We start from the raw sequence: 16,398 nt of genomic DNA, 5'->3' as shown, positions 1-16,398 counted from the left end.
ACCTTTGAATTGCAGCATAGAGATGGCGCGAGCCATCTTTGATTGACCTGTTGAATATTATTGAGAACCACAAAGGTGAGTAAACTGTAAGTATGTACTTGACCAAAATCTTTATTTCCTTTGTTGGTTTGTCAGTAGAAATGTATAATCTCAGAATTCTATTTGCACAGGTGAGCCAGCGAGATTTGCACATGTTACCTGGATGCATCGACGCTAAATCTGAGGAACATTGACCGGAAATAACAGCTTCTGATATTTTATAGAGATAAGCTTGGTCTGTGCTAAGTTGGGTCGGATTAATAACCTCAGAAGGTAATTGGCAGGACGGAAAACTTTCAAATTTGACAACAGGCAACTTCTCACAATAAGGGAGCAGTTTACCTATGTCGCCTGAGAATGTATTTGGACTCTTTGAGACACCATCTATGTGTTCGAAAAGAGCACGGAATGGAAGTTCGTTGAAATGTAGAAGACAAACAACCCACTGTAATGGCCTACCTATTCTTTCTTCTAGTTTCCGAATGATTCCACCTTTCCAACCTGTGTTCGTGTTGGTGCCATCAGCACCGACAACTTCTAGATGTTCCACATCAACTGAATTGTCTTGTAAATGTTGCCATATTAGCTTGCGTCTCATCCTCAGCTGACCCGGAAGGAGAGGTGACGTGGCCAAAGGAATGACAACCAGGTTCCGCTATAAGAGAAATATGTTCCTCTTTGACAGTGTCGCGGTAGTACTTTTCACCTTCGCTGACTTGTGTAAGTGTATTGTCTTTGCGGCCGTCAAAATACAGCCCATATACGGAGTCAATACTTTCGGTGTTCTGGAGCTTAACACCAACACTTTTTTTTGCCCGACTAATCTTGCATTTGTCAGTGACAAAGTCGTCTCTTTTAGAGCTCAAACCTATTGGGTTCCTTAAAAACATTTTTTTAAGAGTCAGAAATTTCTTATGGTATGTGGTGAGCATTTGTACAACTCTGGTGTGTGAAACTATCGGAATAGATGACTTTTTGAAAGTATTTTCAACCTTTTTTGCAACTATTTCTGTAACCTCTTTACTCCTAGGTTCATAGTTGTCGCCTCGGAGTCGCCCTATACCAAATCTTTCAAACTGATAACACAAAAGAACATCCTGGTAAGTAGGTAACTGGGACTCAGAGAGATTGTACGGATATATGCCAAACACAGGACATTTCTGTCTAAATTTAAATTTAGATACAGACATTTTGAGTTCTGTGTTTTGTTGAGAGAATATAAGTGATAACACCTGGCGAAATCAACGACAAGAGTGAAGGAACTCGATGAAAAAATATTTATGTGGAGACCAGTCCGAACGTGTCGTATGGCGCAGGGAAATGAATGTAAGTGATAGAACTCGGCGAAATAACCGACAAGGGTGAAAGAACTCGATGAAAAAATATTTGTGTGGAGATCTATCCGAACGTGTCCTTTGGCGTAGGTGAATGAATGTGAGTGATAGCACTCGGCGAAATCAACGTCAAGAGGTGTGGCCGCAAGCCGATTTTCACCTTGCGCTGTGGCGCGCCGCCTTTTCGCTCGTATCTCGGGAACGGTTCGTCCTACGGCCATGATCACATATACCATTTCGGTAGCAAATGACGTGACAAATAACTTTTGTTTGATACATTTTGCCATGAGATGCGTATTTCAGGTGCTAGGTAGACAATTTCACGATTTTAGGCGAATTTCCGAAATTTCAAGGCCGAGGTTCGGGTTGAAGATGCAATCCGATCTCAAAACAAAAAGTTGCATTGGAATCAGGAAGTACTAAGGCAACTTTTCCGCACTATTAGAAATACCGAATCGAAAAAATTCCGGAATCGACCCACCCTAACGTACAACAGGGGAAAACGTTTCGTTGTAGTCAACGCCATACCGCTGGCTACACCCCTTTGCAACTAATCTCGCTTTGTATCGCTCAATGTTCCCATGTTTGTCTCTTTTTTCATTAAAAACCCATTTACAAGGAATTTTTCGTTTTCCAATTGGCAAATCAGTTAATGCCCATGTTTGATTTCTAATAAGCGATTCGTATTCTCTATTCATAGCCTCTTGCCAGCGTTTACAATTTTTGCTTGACATTGCTTCTTTTACAGTACTCGGTATCTTGCTACTGCTATCAGCTAGATTTACCGTGTGAAACTGCTTACTCGGACGACCAGGTTTGCCAGTACGAAGAATTTTCGGTCTACCTCTTCTTCGTTTTTCGTTTGCATTGCTCTCACTTGTGCTATCATATATGATCTCGTTATCGTCCTGTACATCAAGTTCTTCACCTGTTTCATTTTCTGCTTCTGAAGCTGTTTCATATTGCTCCTCCTCGAGATGAACATTCGCTTCTCTTTCAACGCTTAAACTTTCTTCACAATGCGACTTTGTTTCTGTTTCTATTTCGACTACAACTCGTTCTGTTTCTTTTTCGCGTACGCTTCCTATCGTAGATTCATCAAAGATGACATCTCGGTTTTCAACTATTCGTCTCTCTCTGCAATCGTACAAACGATATGCTTTTGCTGTCAAAGAGTAACCAACAAATGTGTACTCTCTACCCTTTTCGCGAAACTTATGTTGTTGATTTTTAATTAGACCAACTGCTTTTGACCCAAATATTCTCATATGTCTTACATTTGGCTTATGACCCGTCCAAACTTCGTATGGTGTTTTATCACCAAGTGGTCTAGTAACCGAGCGATTTCGAATATAGACTGCAGTTGCCACAGCTTCAGCCCATAACGATTCACAAAGACCGGCCTGCACAAGCATACTGCGAGCCATCTCTACGATTGTACGATTCGCGCGTTCCGCTACTCCGTTCTGTTGAGGCGTGTAGGGAACTGTCAACTGTCTTTGTATACCACTTGCGGTAAGGAAATTATCGAACTCACGATTAACATACTCAGTGCCATTGTCACTTCTTAACACCTTAATTCGTTTCTCTGTTTGACACTCTACTAGACTTTTAAACAATTTGAATTTCTCTAGTACTTCATTTTTATGTTTCAAAAAATAAACAAACATACGTTTCGATTTGTCGTCTATAAAAGTTGTAAAATAACGCGCACCACCTAGAGACACTTTTGGCATAGGCCCACATACATCAGAATGAATTATGTCTAACAAATTCACCGAACTATGCCCACTGTTTTCTGGAAACGGCTTTGAGCTTATTTTTGTTTTCATACACACGTCACAGTTTATGGTTTTTGGTACATTTTTTAAATCTAACCCATTCACCATTTTCTTATTAGACAGCTCTCTTAGGCTTGAAAAATTCAAGTGTCCGTAGCGTTTATGCCAAGTCATAACATTCTCTTCTGCTACACTGAAACAAGAATGCTCACTCTTACAGTCAAATATATATAAATTATTTCTCTTTGGAGCTTTTAACACAACCTTGGATTTTTGATTTCTTATTATCGCACAGTCACTTTCAAAACAAATAGTTACACCATTGGCAATTGCTTTTCCAACCGATATGAAATTCCCCGCCATAGTCGGCACATATAACACGTCTTTTAAATATATTTTGCACTTTGCCTGTATTTCGACTATTCCTACACCTACCGCGTTTACGTAATTGTCCGATGCTAGCATCACTCTCTCTTTACATTGACTGAGAGAAACAAACATACTTCGCTCACTGCATATGTGTGTGGACGCACCACTGTCAATGCACTACGATGATCTTTGAAAACCCGACACATCTGTCGCCGCTAGCACTGCAAATGAACACTTCTCATTATGACCGGTGTTTTGTCCTTTTTCGGCACTTTACATTTTGAGGCCATATGCCCACGCTTGCCACAATTAAAACACTTTCCGCTGAACTGTTTCTTCGATGTATTATTTTCCCTATTGGAATGTGCGAGAAAAGCTTGCTGACTGACAACTTCGATGTTTTCTTTCTCCTTCTGACACTGTCTGTCGTACTCTTCCAATAGCTTCACTTTTATTACTTCAAACGTTGGGAATGAATCACGCGTCTCCATCGCAATGACGAAATTCTCGAAATTTCTAGACAAACTGGATAATAGAATGATCACCAGCAGCTCATCGCTTAACTTTATGTCTAGCTCAGCTAGCTTGTCTGACACACTGACAAACTCTTGTATGTGTTGAACCATAGACACACCTTCAGACATACTGAGGCTGAGTAACCGTTTATATAAGCGAACTTTTCGAATTGGACCACTGGGCTTATACACATTTTTTAACTTATTCCACGCTTCTAACGCACTGGTACAGTTCTTTACGTACCCTAATTGTGATGGTTTCACACTTAACATAATTGTTGCCAAAGCCTTCTCGTTCTCGACTTTCCACTTGGCCAACAATAGCGCATCTTCTGGTTTAGCAAAAACACCACTAACCACAGCCCAAATATCCGCGTGCACCAAAACACATTGCATTTGAATACACCACGTGTCATAGTTGGTATCATCCAACTTCTCTATTTGGTATAACGAACTCATATTGTACCTTTTAAAAATGACGAACACTTTACGCGACACACGCGAAACCTAATTGCTTTTATATTGTTTTTATTTAATTCCGACGTAGGTCCTGGGCCCATAACCTGTTGGAGGACTTACTTTTATCGCAGGGAGCCGGAATAAATAAAAGACTTTCTTTAAAGTTCATACGACCGTTCACAACTGTGGTTTATTAAGAACTAACAAAATGGATTACAAGAATCTTAAACGTAACCGAAAAACGTTGTTGTTGTAAGGGGAAAACTATAACCATTCGTGGTTGCCAGATTTTCAACATTATCCTTTCAATCTTGCTCAGTATAATAAATTATTACTCTGTAATTCATAAAACACCTAAATCAGAAATTTCAAGCAAGTATTCAACAACTTCTTTAAACTGAAAATGATAACAAATCTATTCTCTGTATTCGACCCTTCATCAAGTATTTTCAATTTATCATTAAATTTAATAATAACATTTTTAGGTCTTCTTCTAATTCCTTCTGCCTACTTATTAATACCTTCACGATGATATATTTTTTGAAATTCAATTCTTCTTACACTTCATAAGGAATTTAAAACTCTTCTTGGCCCATCAGGACATTCAGGATCAACTTTTATTTTTGTCTCTCTATTTTCATTAATTTTGTTTAATAATTTTATAGGACTATTTCCTTATATTTTTACAAGAATAAGCCACTTAACGCTTACACTTACACTGGCTCTACCCCTATGATTATGTTTCATACTTTATGAATGAATCAATCACACACAACATATATTCGCCCACCTAGTCCCTCAAGGAACCCCTGCAGTTCTTATACCATTTATAGTGTGCATTGAAACAATTAGTAATATTATTCGACCTGGAACTTTAGCCGTTCAATTTATCATTGCAGATTCAGTTTATGGCTCTATCTTTTTCATAGCAACAGGATTTCACGGAATTCATGTATTAATCGGAACAACATTTCTTCTAGTATGTTTAATTCGACGTTTAAACAACCACTTTTCTAAAACTCACCACTTTGGATTTGAAGCAGCTGCATGATACTGACATTTTGTTGATATCGTCTGATTATTACTTTATATTTCAATTTATTGATGAGGAGGATAATTAATTTTTATCTATATAGTATATAAGTATGTTTGACTTCCAATCATAAGGTCTACTAATTAGTAGTATAGATAATTTTTTCAATTACTATTATAGCATCAATTCTAATTATCATCACCAGTGCACTATGGCCGAAATTGGGATTTTAGCGGCAAAAAATACTTCCTGGCAAGCCAGCTTCACCAAATTTGGTGTGTAGACTTCTAATGATAAAAAAATCGATTTGAGAACAAAATGGGCGGGCCACGCCCCCTTTTTTCAAAGTAGTGGCAAAACGTACTTCCTGGTACAAAAAAGCAACTTGAGAAAAAATTGAACGGTCCACGCCCTCTTTTTCCTATACCCAAAACCCAAATTGTCGCCAAAAATACTTACCAAAACGCCGGCTTCATCAAATTTTGAAAACGGACTTCTTCTGACAAAAAAAGCTTTAGAAAAAATGGGCGGCCCGCGCCCACTATTAAAAAAATATTGAATGCTACCAAGAAATTAATTTATTTTTTAATTCATAAATTTATAATTTTAAAGAAGTTGTAAATGCTTATTGATTAATCTTAATCTTCATTTTCAGCCGCTTCTAATTCCAATGAATAATTATAATAATAAAAAATTAATTAATTAATTATTTATCGACTCTAAGCTTACATCGGAATCATAACTATAATTGCAGCTGGAGGCTTCTTGAGATGTTGAAGGTAATAACAATTCTGGTGGCAATTCAGGCATTTTAAAAAGATCAATGACTTCTCGAGGAAAAGGAAGTTTTTTTGAACTATTTGTACGTTCTTGCAAACATAAACTTGAAATATATGGGTCAGAGCTATCCATAGCTCTATGATACATGTCAAGTATGTTGTGCACTCTTGAATCCTTTCGAGCGTGACCAGTTCGATCTTTTTTATAAAATTTGTTTCGCGCCTCAGATGCATTTTCTGCCAGGACACCTACGGGTACTACTGAAGCCTCAATTATTTGTGACGAATGCACTAATATTTTGTGTATTATGGCAGACACAGAGTACCATTCATAGTTTTGGAAAAATATTTCACTGGTTTTAATGCAATAATCACGAAACCTTTGAGCATCAATTTCAAATTCAGAGGAGAGAGCAATTAAGATTATGTGTAAATGTTTCAAAAAATCAATATTTATACCAGTAATAGATGCTAAAAGGTCCGTGCGAGAAAATTCTCATTTCTGGATTGTTTATTCCATTTAAGTTTAATAAAATTAGAAAAGTTCCGAGCATTAGTACATATCAATTTACTTAATTCACTGTCAATTTCGTATGAAATCTTTCCTTTTATGTAATTCGAAACATTCCTGTTGTTTCTCAACCAAAACTCAAATAGTTCAGAATTTTTGAACCTGAGTGTTTCTACAAAAGTATTAAAAATTCATTTATTAGCAGTCAAATGCATACACTTTTACCATGACATAAAACTTGAGTTTTCTACAAACAATCACATGTAAATAGTTCCAATGACACTTCAAAACATTTTTAGTTTTACTCCACGAAAAACGATAAAACTCTTCACAATTTCACAAAAAAATACATACAAAAAACCACCAAAATAAGTACGAAATAAAAACATTTAGCAAACTATATTTGTATATAGTAAAATTACTCACCTCGAGTAATAGAACTCATATTTACAAAGTTTTTTTACAAGAATATATTATTAAAAAACATTTTTTAATTTTATAAAAATTTTGCTGCTTCACTTGTATTAACACGTACTAAAAAATTTGTAAACATTACCAGCTGTTTGTACTTAAACAGGGTTGCCAACAGTATTTTTTTTTTAATTTTTTCTTAGCAATATGTTGGGTATTGAACACCATCAAAATAATTGCAAAAATTTAAATTTGAAAAATTGACTTTTTGCCGCTAAAATCGCAATTTCGGCTATAGTGCAGTGTAGTTATAACACTAGCCTCTACTTTATCAAAAAAAGCACTAACAGATCGTGAAAAATGTTCTCCCTTTGAATGCGGATTTGACCCCAAATCTTCTTCACGACTACCTTTTTCCCTTCGATTTTTTTTAATCACAATTATTTTTGATGTAGAAATTGACCTTATTTTACTTATAATTTTAATTATTTCAATTTCTAACATCATCATATGAACTACAACAAGAATTGTTGTATCTTAATTATTGGACTATATCATGAGTGAAACCAAGGAATATTAAATTGATCAAATTAGGGTTGTAGTTAATTATAACATTTGATTTGCATTCAAAAAGTATTGAAATATCAATCTACCTTATAACTCAGAATATGAAGCGATTTATTGCAATTAGTTTCGACCTAATCTTAGGCATTTTATGCCCTTATTCTAATAAAATTAATTATTAATTGAAGTCAAAAAGAGGCTTATCACTGTTAATGATAGAACTGAGACCGCTCTCCAATTAAGGAAGTATGACGTTCAAGAAAAAGCTGCTAACTTTTATCTTTTAATGGTTAAACTCCATTTGTACTTCTGTTTATATAGTTTAATAAAAACATTACATTTTCATTGTAAAAATAAAATTTTCTATTTTTATAAATTACTAAATATAATACACTACATCTAAGAATTATTCAATTACCTTAACATCTTCAGTGCTATGCTCTAGGCTCTTGGTAAGGCTGAGCTCAGGCTACTACCGGGGTCACAGGTGGCGGATAGTGGACGGCCTACGCTAAGTAGGTCAGCTGCGAATAGTAATACGCAGTTCCCGACCAAGAGCTGCAGGAGAGGAGGACTTGGCTCAAAACGCCTCACGCGCCCTATGAACCTCCCGCGAAGAGGCGAGAAGATGCCGCCTTTAATTAAGCGTCCACAACCCCCACCGGGGCTGCACCGAGGGAGAACCTACCCACGAGAGGGAGGCAACAAAGCGACGAGGGATACAGCGACCAGCACCAAATGTGCACAGAAAACGACGGAAAACCCTGGGCAAGAGCCCATCAGAATTGAGCCCAGTAAGATTCTGATTATGGCGTACTGGAAAACCGAAACGGATTAGATCGACAAAGGGCTGGAGAGGGCAGTATTCTGTCACCTCAGTAGATAAGAGTGACATCTTACCGAAATGGCTGGCAGGCTAATACTGCTCTCACCTCCGTCTCGTTAAAACCATGGCAGGTCTTCAAGTACGTTCAATGCACGTCGCCATAATTTCTTTGGCCGTACAGGTTCAATTGAGACGAACTCCTGATTCGTGCCCGAACCTGGCTCGGAACATAAGCTCCCATAAGGACTTGTGTCAACCCTTGCGTGGCCTCCCTGCTTGCATAGGGGTTCATAAAGGGCAACTGCTACAACGTGCGGAGATAGCGGCTTGAAGAGGAGACCCATCAGAAAAAAATGAATACACCACAACAACAACAACAACATAAAGACCAGCAGAAGGAACAACAAAACAAAGACGGACAAGACGAGGAATACGGAACGGTCTTCCGCAGGAGCAGCAGGATACTCAGATCCCCTATACTCAGCACTACTCCAAAGCAGACAGACAAGACTGATGAAAAGACAGACTCAAGGGAGACGCCGGCCACACAAGCAGCACCGGCAAGACAAGGAGAAGGGAAGAGCACCCCAGCAGCCACAAAAGACGGAATTCAGAGCTCGCCGAAACAGGAATACATCACCCAAATGAGACGAGCAGAAGAAGAATCCCTTGAAAAGTGCAAAGGGATAGTGCAAAAAATGAAATTGGCGATGGCAAAGCAAAAGAACGTTAGCATGGACGTAAAGAACGGAGCGGCACAACTAGACGAACTTTCGACGTCATCAAGAGCTATCGCAGAAATTGGCTCACTGCAGAAACCGAGAAAAGGCGGTCACATCTAAACAGACGTATCACGACCCCCGAGTCAGCAACATCGAAGCGGCGTGCGACAAGCCCTGTGGAGCTGCGAGAAACAGTGCGTCCACGTCACGAAAACGATGGCCAGTGGCAAAAAGTTTTGCCTAAAAAAGTCAGGAAAACCCACGTAAACGAAGGAGCGAGTGAAGAATGGCCTAAGAAGAGGCAACAAGTCAACAGCATGGCCGCAAGTCAGAAAGGAAATAATAGGCCAAAACGACAAACAGAGGCCGTTATAATAAAACCTGCGGAAGGAAATAGTTACGCCGAAGTCCTAAAGAATATCCGTAGCAAGGTAGATCTCAAAGAAGCAGAAGTCAAAATCAAAGGGATCCGCAAAACAAGAGCCGGGGCCCTATTATTAGTGCTAGAAAAGGGACAGCCCACAAAGGCCAGCTTCTGTGAGGCACTTAGGTCCACTCTGAAAGAGACTGCAACGGTAGCCGACCTTAAAACTAAAGTTACTATAGAAATCAGCGACCTCGACGCGCTGACAACAAAAGATGAAGTAGCAGGGGCTGTCAAAGAAGCTCTACAGGACCCCACCGAAGGCTTGGCGATTAACATAACAGCTCCAAACACAAGAGAGCAAGTAAGGGCATATGTAACGCTGGACCAGGATAGAGTTGATGCACTAATGCGACAGGCACGCATTAAAATTGGCTGGGTTAGCTGCAGGCTGCGGCTGAAAGAAACCCCCAAAAGATGTTTCCGCTGCTTTGGACCAGGACACTTAACCTGGGACTGTAAAGGGCCCGATAGAAAAGGACAAGGCGTTTGCATTAAATGCGGCCAACCAGGTCATTAATTGAAAGAATGCGACAAGCTTCCTTCATGCTGCCTTTGCAAAGAGGCCAAACATGAGAAAACCGATCACATCCCGAGGCAAATGAATATCCTACAGGTCAACATGCATAGATGCAAGGCCGCCGACACACTACTCTCGCAAATGGTGACGGAGAGCGACTACGAGATGATCATCATAAGCGAGCAATACAAAAAGAAAGAGAGAGGTACCTGGCTAGAAGATAGCAGCTCAACCGCCGCTATTCGGGTACCACCAGAGAGTAATATCAGCACTGCAAACAATGGGATCGGCAACGGCTTCGTCTGGGCCAAATGCGACCTTTTTACAGTAATTAGCTGCTACTTGACGCCAAGCGATAGTATACAGGAATTCCAAGAAAAGCTCGACAACATAGAGGACACAGCCAGGTCTATAGAAGGTCAACTGATTATCGCCGGAGACCTAAATTCCAGAGCGGTAGAGTGGGGTTTGCCAAACACGGACTCGAGAGGAAAGCGCATTCTAGAAATGGCTGCGCAATTAGGACTAGTAGTGCACAATACGGGGAACGCAACCACGTTTAGAAGTCCGGGATGCGAGGAAACCACACCAGACGTTACCCTAACAACAGAACGCATGGCAGGCTTAATAAAGAACTGGAAAGTCCTGGAGGATTACACTGGCAGCGATCATCACTACATCTCATTTATGATCGACACGGGAACAAACGCTGACCAGCACAGGAAAACAACTAGAAAACGAAAGTGGAACGTCGCGAAACTAGATACTTCGAAATTAATCTCCGCATTAGACGACCAAAACCCATCTAGCAACTCCCCCACAATTGCAAGAAAAACTGTCGAGCACACAATGCTGAATATAACAAGAGCTTGTCAAAAAGCAATGCCCAAGGCCTCCCACGAACATGCTTCCGCCTTCGCAGATCCTACACGAGATCCAGGCGTAGAGGAGCCGCAACTCAAGAAGCTGACCAATACAAATTAGCAAAAAAGGAGCTGAAGCAAGCCATCAACGATAGTAAAAAGAAAAAATGGGAGGAACTACGCGAGGATATAAACAGAAACCCCTGGGGACTCGGGTACAAAATAGTGATGAAGAAACTCGGCGCTCGAGCAAAGCCACCTAACCTAACCGCTGCGAAAATGGAAAATGGATAACATTGTGAACGCACTATTCCCCACACACGAAACAAGGGCTAGTGACCCAGAATACATTCTAGGATCGACGCAAATCCCCCAGTTTACCCTCGAAGAGCTGCAACTAGCCACTGCCAAGCTAAAGGCCAACAAAGCACCCGGACCGGACGGGATCCCATCCGAAATTCTTAAAATAATCGCTGCAGAGCGCCCGGTAGTACTACTGAACATGTACAACGCCTGCCTTGAAGCCGGAATATTCCCTGAACCGTGGAAAAAGCAACTGCTGATGCTAATCAGCAAGGGAAAAGGAGACCCCAATTCGCCATCAGCAAACCGCCCATTATGTATGCTTGATACAGCGGGAAAGCTATATGAAACCCTGCTTCAACCCAGACTTGAAACGGCCATCAACGAAGCAGGAGGACTGTCCCCTAGGCAATATGGCTTCAGACCCGGCAGATCAACCATAGGAGCAAGAAAATGCGTCATTGAAAGCGTAGAAGCCGCATAGCGTAGATGGCATAAAGACAAGAGAATAGTGTTGCTGGCGACTCTAGATGTCCGAAACGCCTTCAACAGCGCTAGATGGGTAGATATGATCGACGCTCTCGAGAAAAGCTTTAAAGTACCCGACTACCTCAGGGCCGTGTTGCGGAGCTACCTTAGCAACAGGAAACTGCTGTACGAAACTAAAGAAGGGTCACGACAGATAGCGGTTACGTCAGGAGCAGCACAAGGATCCATCCTCGGACCAGACTTGTGGAACATCAGCTATGACGCTATATTAAAATTAGAAATGCCAGATGACTCATATTTAATAGGCTACGGGGACGACATCGCAGCAGTAATCACAGCAAGGGATACGGAAGAAGCGCGAGGAAAGCTGAACCAGGTCATGATACGGACGCAAGCTTGGCTCGACTCACACAGCCTCCAGCTCGCTACGGAGAAAACAGAGCTACTGCTGCTAACAAACAAGCACATACCTCTCGAGATAAGCATGCACACGACTACGGATATTCTTAGGACAAAAAAAGCAGTTAACTACCTGGGCGTAAGACTGGACCCCAGACTAACCTTCTGGGTACAAATCCAGCACGCCGTAGGAAAGGTAGCGAAGATCACTTCTCAACGTAGGAGGCCCTAGCCAAGAAAAAAGAAAACTCGTAATGTCGACAACAATCAGCGTTTTATTATACGGAGCTGAGATATGGGCAGATACGCTCAAAAAGGAAAACCGGCGTAAGGTAGCGGCCAGAGTGCACCGCACTGCAGCCCTCAGAGTTGCATCAGCCTACCGAACAGTGTCCGGCGAGGCAATTTTAGTTATAAGCGGAAATGCCCCAATTGACCTTCTAGCATACGAAAGGAAAAAGCTGTGGGAGCTAAAGCAGTCATCCGATAACAACAAGAGAGCAATAGAACAAATAAAGAAAGAAACAATAATAACATGGCAACAGAGATGGGACACCGAAAGTCGCGGCAGATGGACGGCCAGGCTTATAAAAGATCTAGTCTCATGGACAGGGCGAAAATTCGGAGAGGTAGATTTTTACACAACCCAGCTGTTATCCGGGCACGGGTACTTCAAAAAGTACCTCCACAGAATGGGAAAAGTCGAAGAGCCGTCATGCCCATACAACGACGCGACAGAAGACGACGCTGAACACACATTCTTCGAATGTGTGCACTGGCAAGGAGAACGCACCGCCGTAGAGAACCTGGTTGGCCCAATAAACGCGGACAATGTAGTCAGCGTCATGTTGCAGAGTGAAGCAAACTGGGGGATTATGAAGAAATTCGCTGCACTCTTGCTACGCAGCTAAAAGCGGGACCTGGACGCAGGTGCGCAGATGTAAATCTCTCAATGAGAAAAATGGAACGCCACCCTGAAGTAATGCAAAAGCGGTTCCAGGGTGGGCGACGGTTCCTTATAGGGGGGGTTTTTAGTGACTTGCAAGTGGCACATACCACTGCTGTGACGACAGCACTGATGATGCGGAAGGCATTTTCCACCCCCTCACCCGCAAAAAAAAAAAAAAAACAAATAATAAAAGACAAATCTTTAAGTTATTATTGTGTATAACAGACACATACTGAGAATATCTAACTAATTCACTGTATAAATTTTGACCCCCTAAAAATTCTGACCAACCCTGATCAAAAGACTTGCACACTCTTATTCCTAATATTAAAGGATAGTCAATAATACCGTAAGTCGAAATATGGGGTATAAACCACATAGAACCAGAAAAATAACTCACTAAATAATTATGTAAAGACTTATTAAAATAAAATAAAGAAACATTAGAAATTAAATACCCCAATACACCTCCTACTACACAAACAAATAAAGTTAATAATTTTAAATAACTAGGTAAACAAATTAAAATTAATCAACTCAATATACTACCTCCAACAAATCTCATTACTAATAAACCACTTATACCTCGCAGTATAACTCAGCCCTCATCTCTCAACATATTTAAAGAACCACAGTTTAATTCTCCGGTTATAGTGTAATAGACCAGCCGAAAAGAATAACAAACAGTTAACCCAGTAGAAAAAAAATAAAGAAAAAAAGAAAATATATTAATATAACTTAACGAAACAACTTCTAAAATCAAATCCTTAGAATAAAACCCAGCTAAAAAAGGTATACCACATAAAGCCAAATTAGCTACATTAAAACACCCAGAAGTCAAAGGTATATACAAACCCAATCCTCCCATCAAGCGAATGTCCTGAGAATTATTTATATTATGAATAATAGCTCCAGCACACATAAACAATAGTGCCTTAAATAAAGCATGAGTTAATAGATGAAAAAAAGCAAGCTTATAAAACTCTATAGATAAAATTCTTATTATAAGACCTAATTGTCTTAATGTAGAAAGAGCACTAATCTTCTTTAAGTCAAATTCAAAATTAGCCCCTAATCCTGCCATAAATATGGTTACCCCAGAAAGCAACAATAATAAATCTCCCAACCATCTACTTCTTAATAAAACATTAAATCGAATTAATAAATAAACCCCAGCAGTTACCAAGGTTGAAGAATGGACTAAAGCTGATACAGGCGTAGGAGCCGCTATAGCAGCGGGCAACCAAGAAGAAAAAGGAATCTGAGCTCTTTTAGTTATAGCAGCTAACATAATTAATGCTCCAATAATTTCTATTTCAACGCTATTCTTCATGCTTTCTAAATAAAAAACATAATTTCAACTTCCATAATTTAATATTCAAGCAATTGCCAATAAAAAAGCCACATCTCCAATCCGATTAGACAGCGCAGTAAGTATTCCAGCATTATAAGACTTAACATTTTGAAAATAAATAACTAAATAATAAGACACCAACCCCAGGCCGTCTCAACCTAATAAAATTCTAATTAAAATAGGACTAATATTTAATAATATTATTGATAACACAAATATTAAAACTAATATAATAAAACAATTAATATTTGTGTCTCCTCTCATATATTCCTTTCTATAATAAATTACTAAAGAAGCAATTAACAAAACAAAAGATATAAATAGTAATCTCATTCAATCAAACAAAAAAGTTATTACAATTCTAGTTGAATTTAAACTGGCAACTTCTCACTCTAAAAATAAAGAATAATCATTTAATAAAAACACTAATCTAGAAGTAAAAAAACTAATTCTAATAGTTATTAAAATTGAAAATCTAATTCTACAACTCGATCTAAAATGATAAACCTCATTTCATTGACACCACAAATCAATATTTTAAATAAACTATTTAGATCTAAAGTCAAAATAAACAAATATCTCTCTTTAAAATCAATAGATTTAAAGGAAATCAATGAAGAAATAATAAAAAAAATTCACGAATCTTACCCCCTCTAAATGAATAAACCCCTGAAAAAATCTTTCCATGTTGACTATAAGCATATAAATACAAAGTATAAGCAGCACTAAAAAAAGATAATAAAGATAAAGAAATTATAGTAACCCAAGATCAACTTACAATTCTATTTAATAAAGAAATTTCCCCCAATAAATTTAAAGAAGGTGGTGCAGCTATATTACAAGCTCTTAACAAAAATCACCATAAAGTTATTGACGGCATAAAATTTAATAAACCCTTATTGATTAATAAACTTCGACTCCCCAATCGTTCATATGTAATATTAGCTAAACAAAATAATCCAGATGAACATAGCCCATGAGCAATTATTAAAGTATAAGAACCACAAAGACCTCAATAAGTTAAAGTTATTAAACCCCCTAAAACAATTCCTATATGAGCAACTGATGAATAAGCAATTAAAGCCTTTAAATCAGTTTGACGTAAACAAACCAAACTAATTAAAACTCCTCCCACCAATCTAATTCTAACTCACACATAATTATATTTAATACCTCTTAACTGCAAAAAAGAGAAAACTCGCAATAAACCGTAACCCCCTAACTTCAGTATAATCCCAGCTAAAATTATTGACCCTGAAACCGAAGCTTCAACAGGGGCCTTAAAGAAGCCACAAATGAACTAAAAATATAGGCATTTTAACTAAAAAAGCTAAAATTAAAGATAAATATAACAGATCATAATTAAATATATAATTACTCAATAAATAAAAATTCATTGTATTTAAATTGTTATACAAATAAAAAATTCCAACCAACATAGGTAAAGAAACCAACAATGTATAAAATAAAAGATAAACCCCAGCTTGAAGACGCCCTGGCTGATACCCCCTAACCCAAAATTAAAAATAAAGTAGTAATTAATCTTCTTTCAAAAAATAAATAAAATATAAACAAATTCATTCTTCTAAAAGTTAACACCAAAAAAATCAACAAAATCAAAACATTAAATAAAAATAAATTTTTATAATTATTATACTTATAAACAGACTCACTAGCACTGATCATAAGTGCATAAATTCAAAGTCTCAATAAAATAAGACCATAAGAAATAACATCAAATCCAAAAAAATATG

General features: G+C 38.6%; 2 protein-coding genes and 1 pseudogene across 9 annotated transcripts in view; 1 reads left to right on the top strand and 2 right to left on the bottom strand.

Annotated features, from left to right (window-relative positions):
- LOC125779268 (uncharacterized) overlaps positions 1-16,398 on the top strand; it is a 465,548-nt gene that overhangs the window by 259,186 nt on the left and 189,964 nt on the right. The gene's annotated exons all lie outside the window — the stretch shown is intronic.
- The window catches only part of LOC125779281 (myosin-13-like), a 279,252-nt gene that overhangs the window by 168,340 nt on the left and 94,514 nt on the right, over positions 1-16,398 (bottom strand). The gene's annotated exons all lie outside the window — the stretch shown is intronic.
- On the bottom strand, positions 10,732-14,724 carry LOC125779387 (NADH-ubiquinone oxidoreductase chain 5-like; annotated as a pseudogene).

This window comes from Bactrocera dorsalis, chromosome 6 (assembly GCF_023373825.1).
Source record: "Bactrocera dorsalis isolate Fly_Bdor chromosome 6, ASM2337382v1, whole genome shotgun sequence".
NCBI classification, from domain to species: Eukaryota; Metazoa; Arthropoda; class Insecta; order Diptera; family Tephritidae; genus Bactrocera; species Bactrocera dorsalis.
The sequence above is the reverse complement of the archived record's forward strand: the minus strand, read 5'-3'. Positions and strand labels throughout refer to the sequence as shown.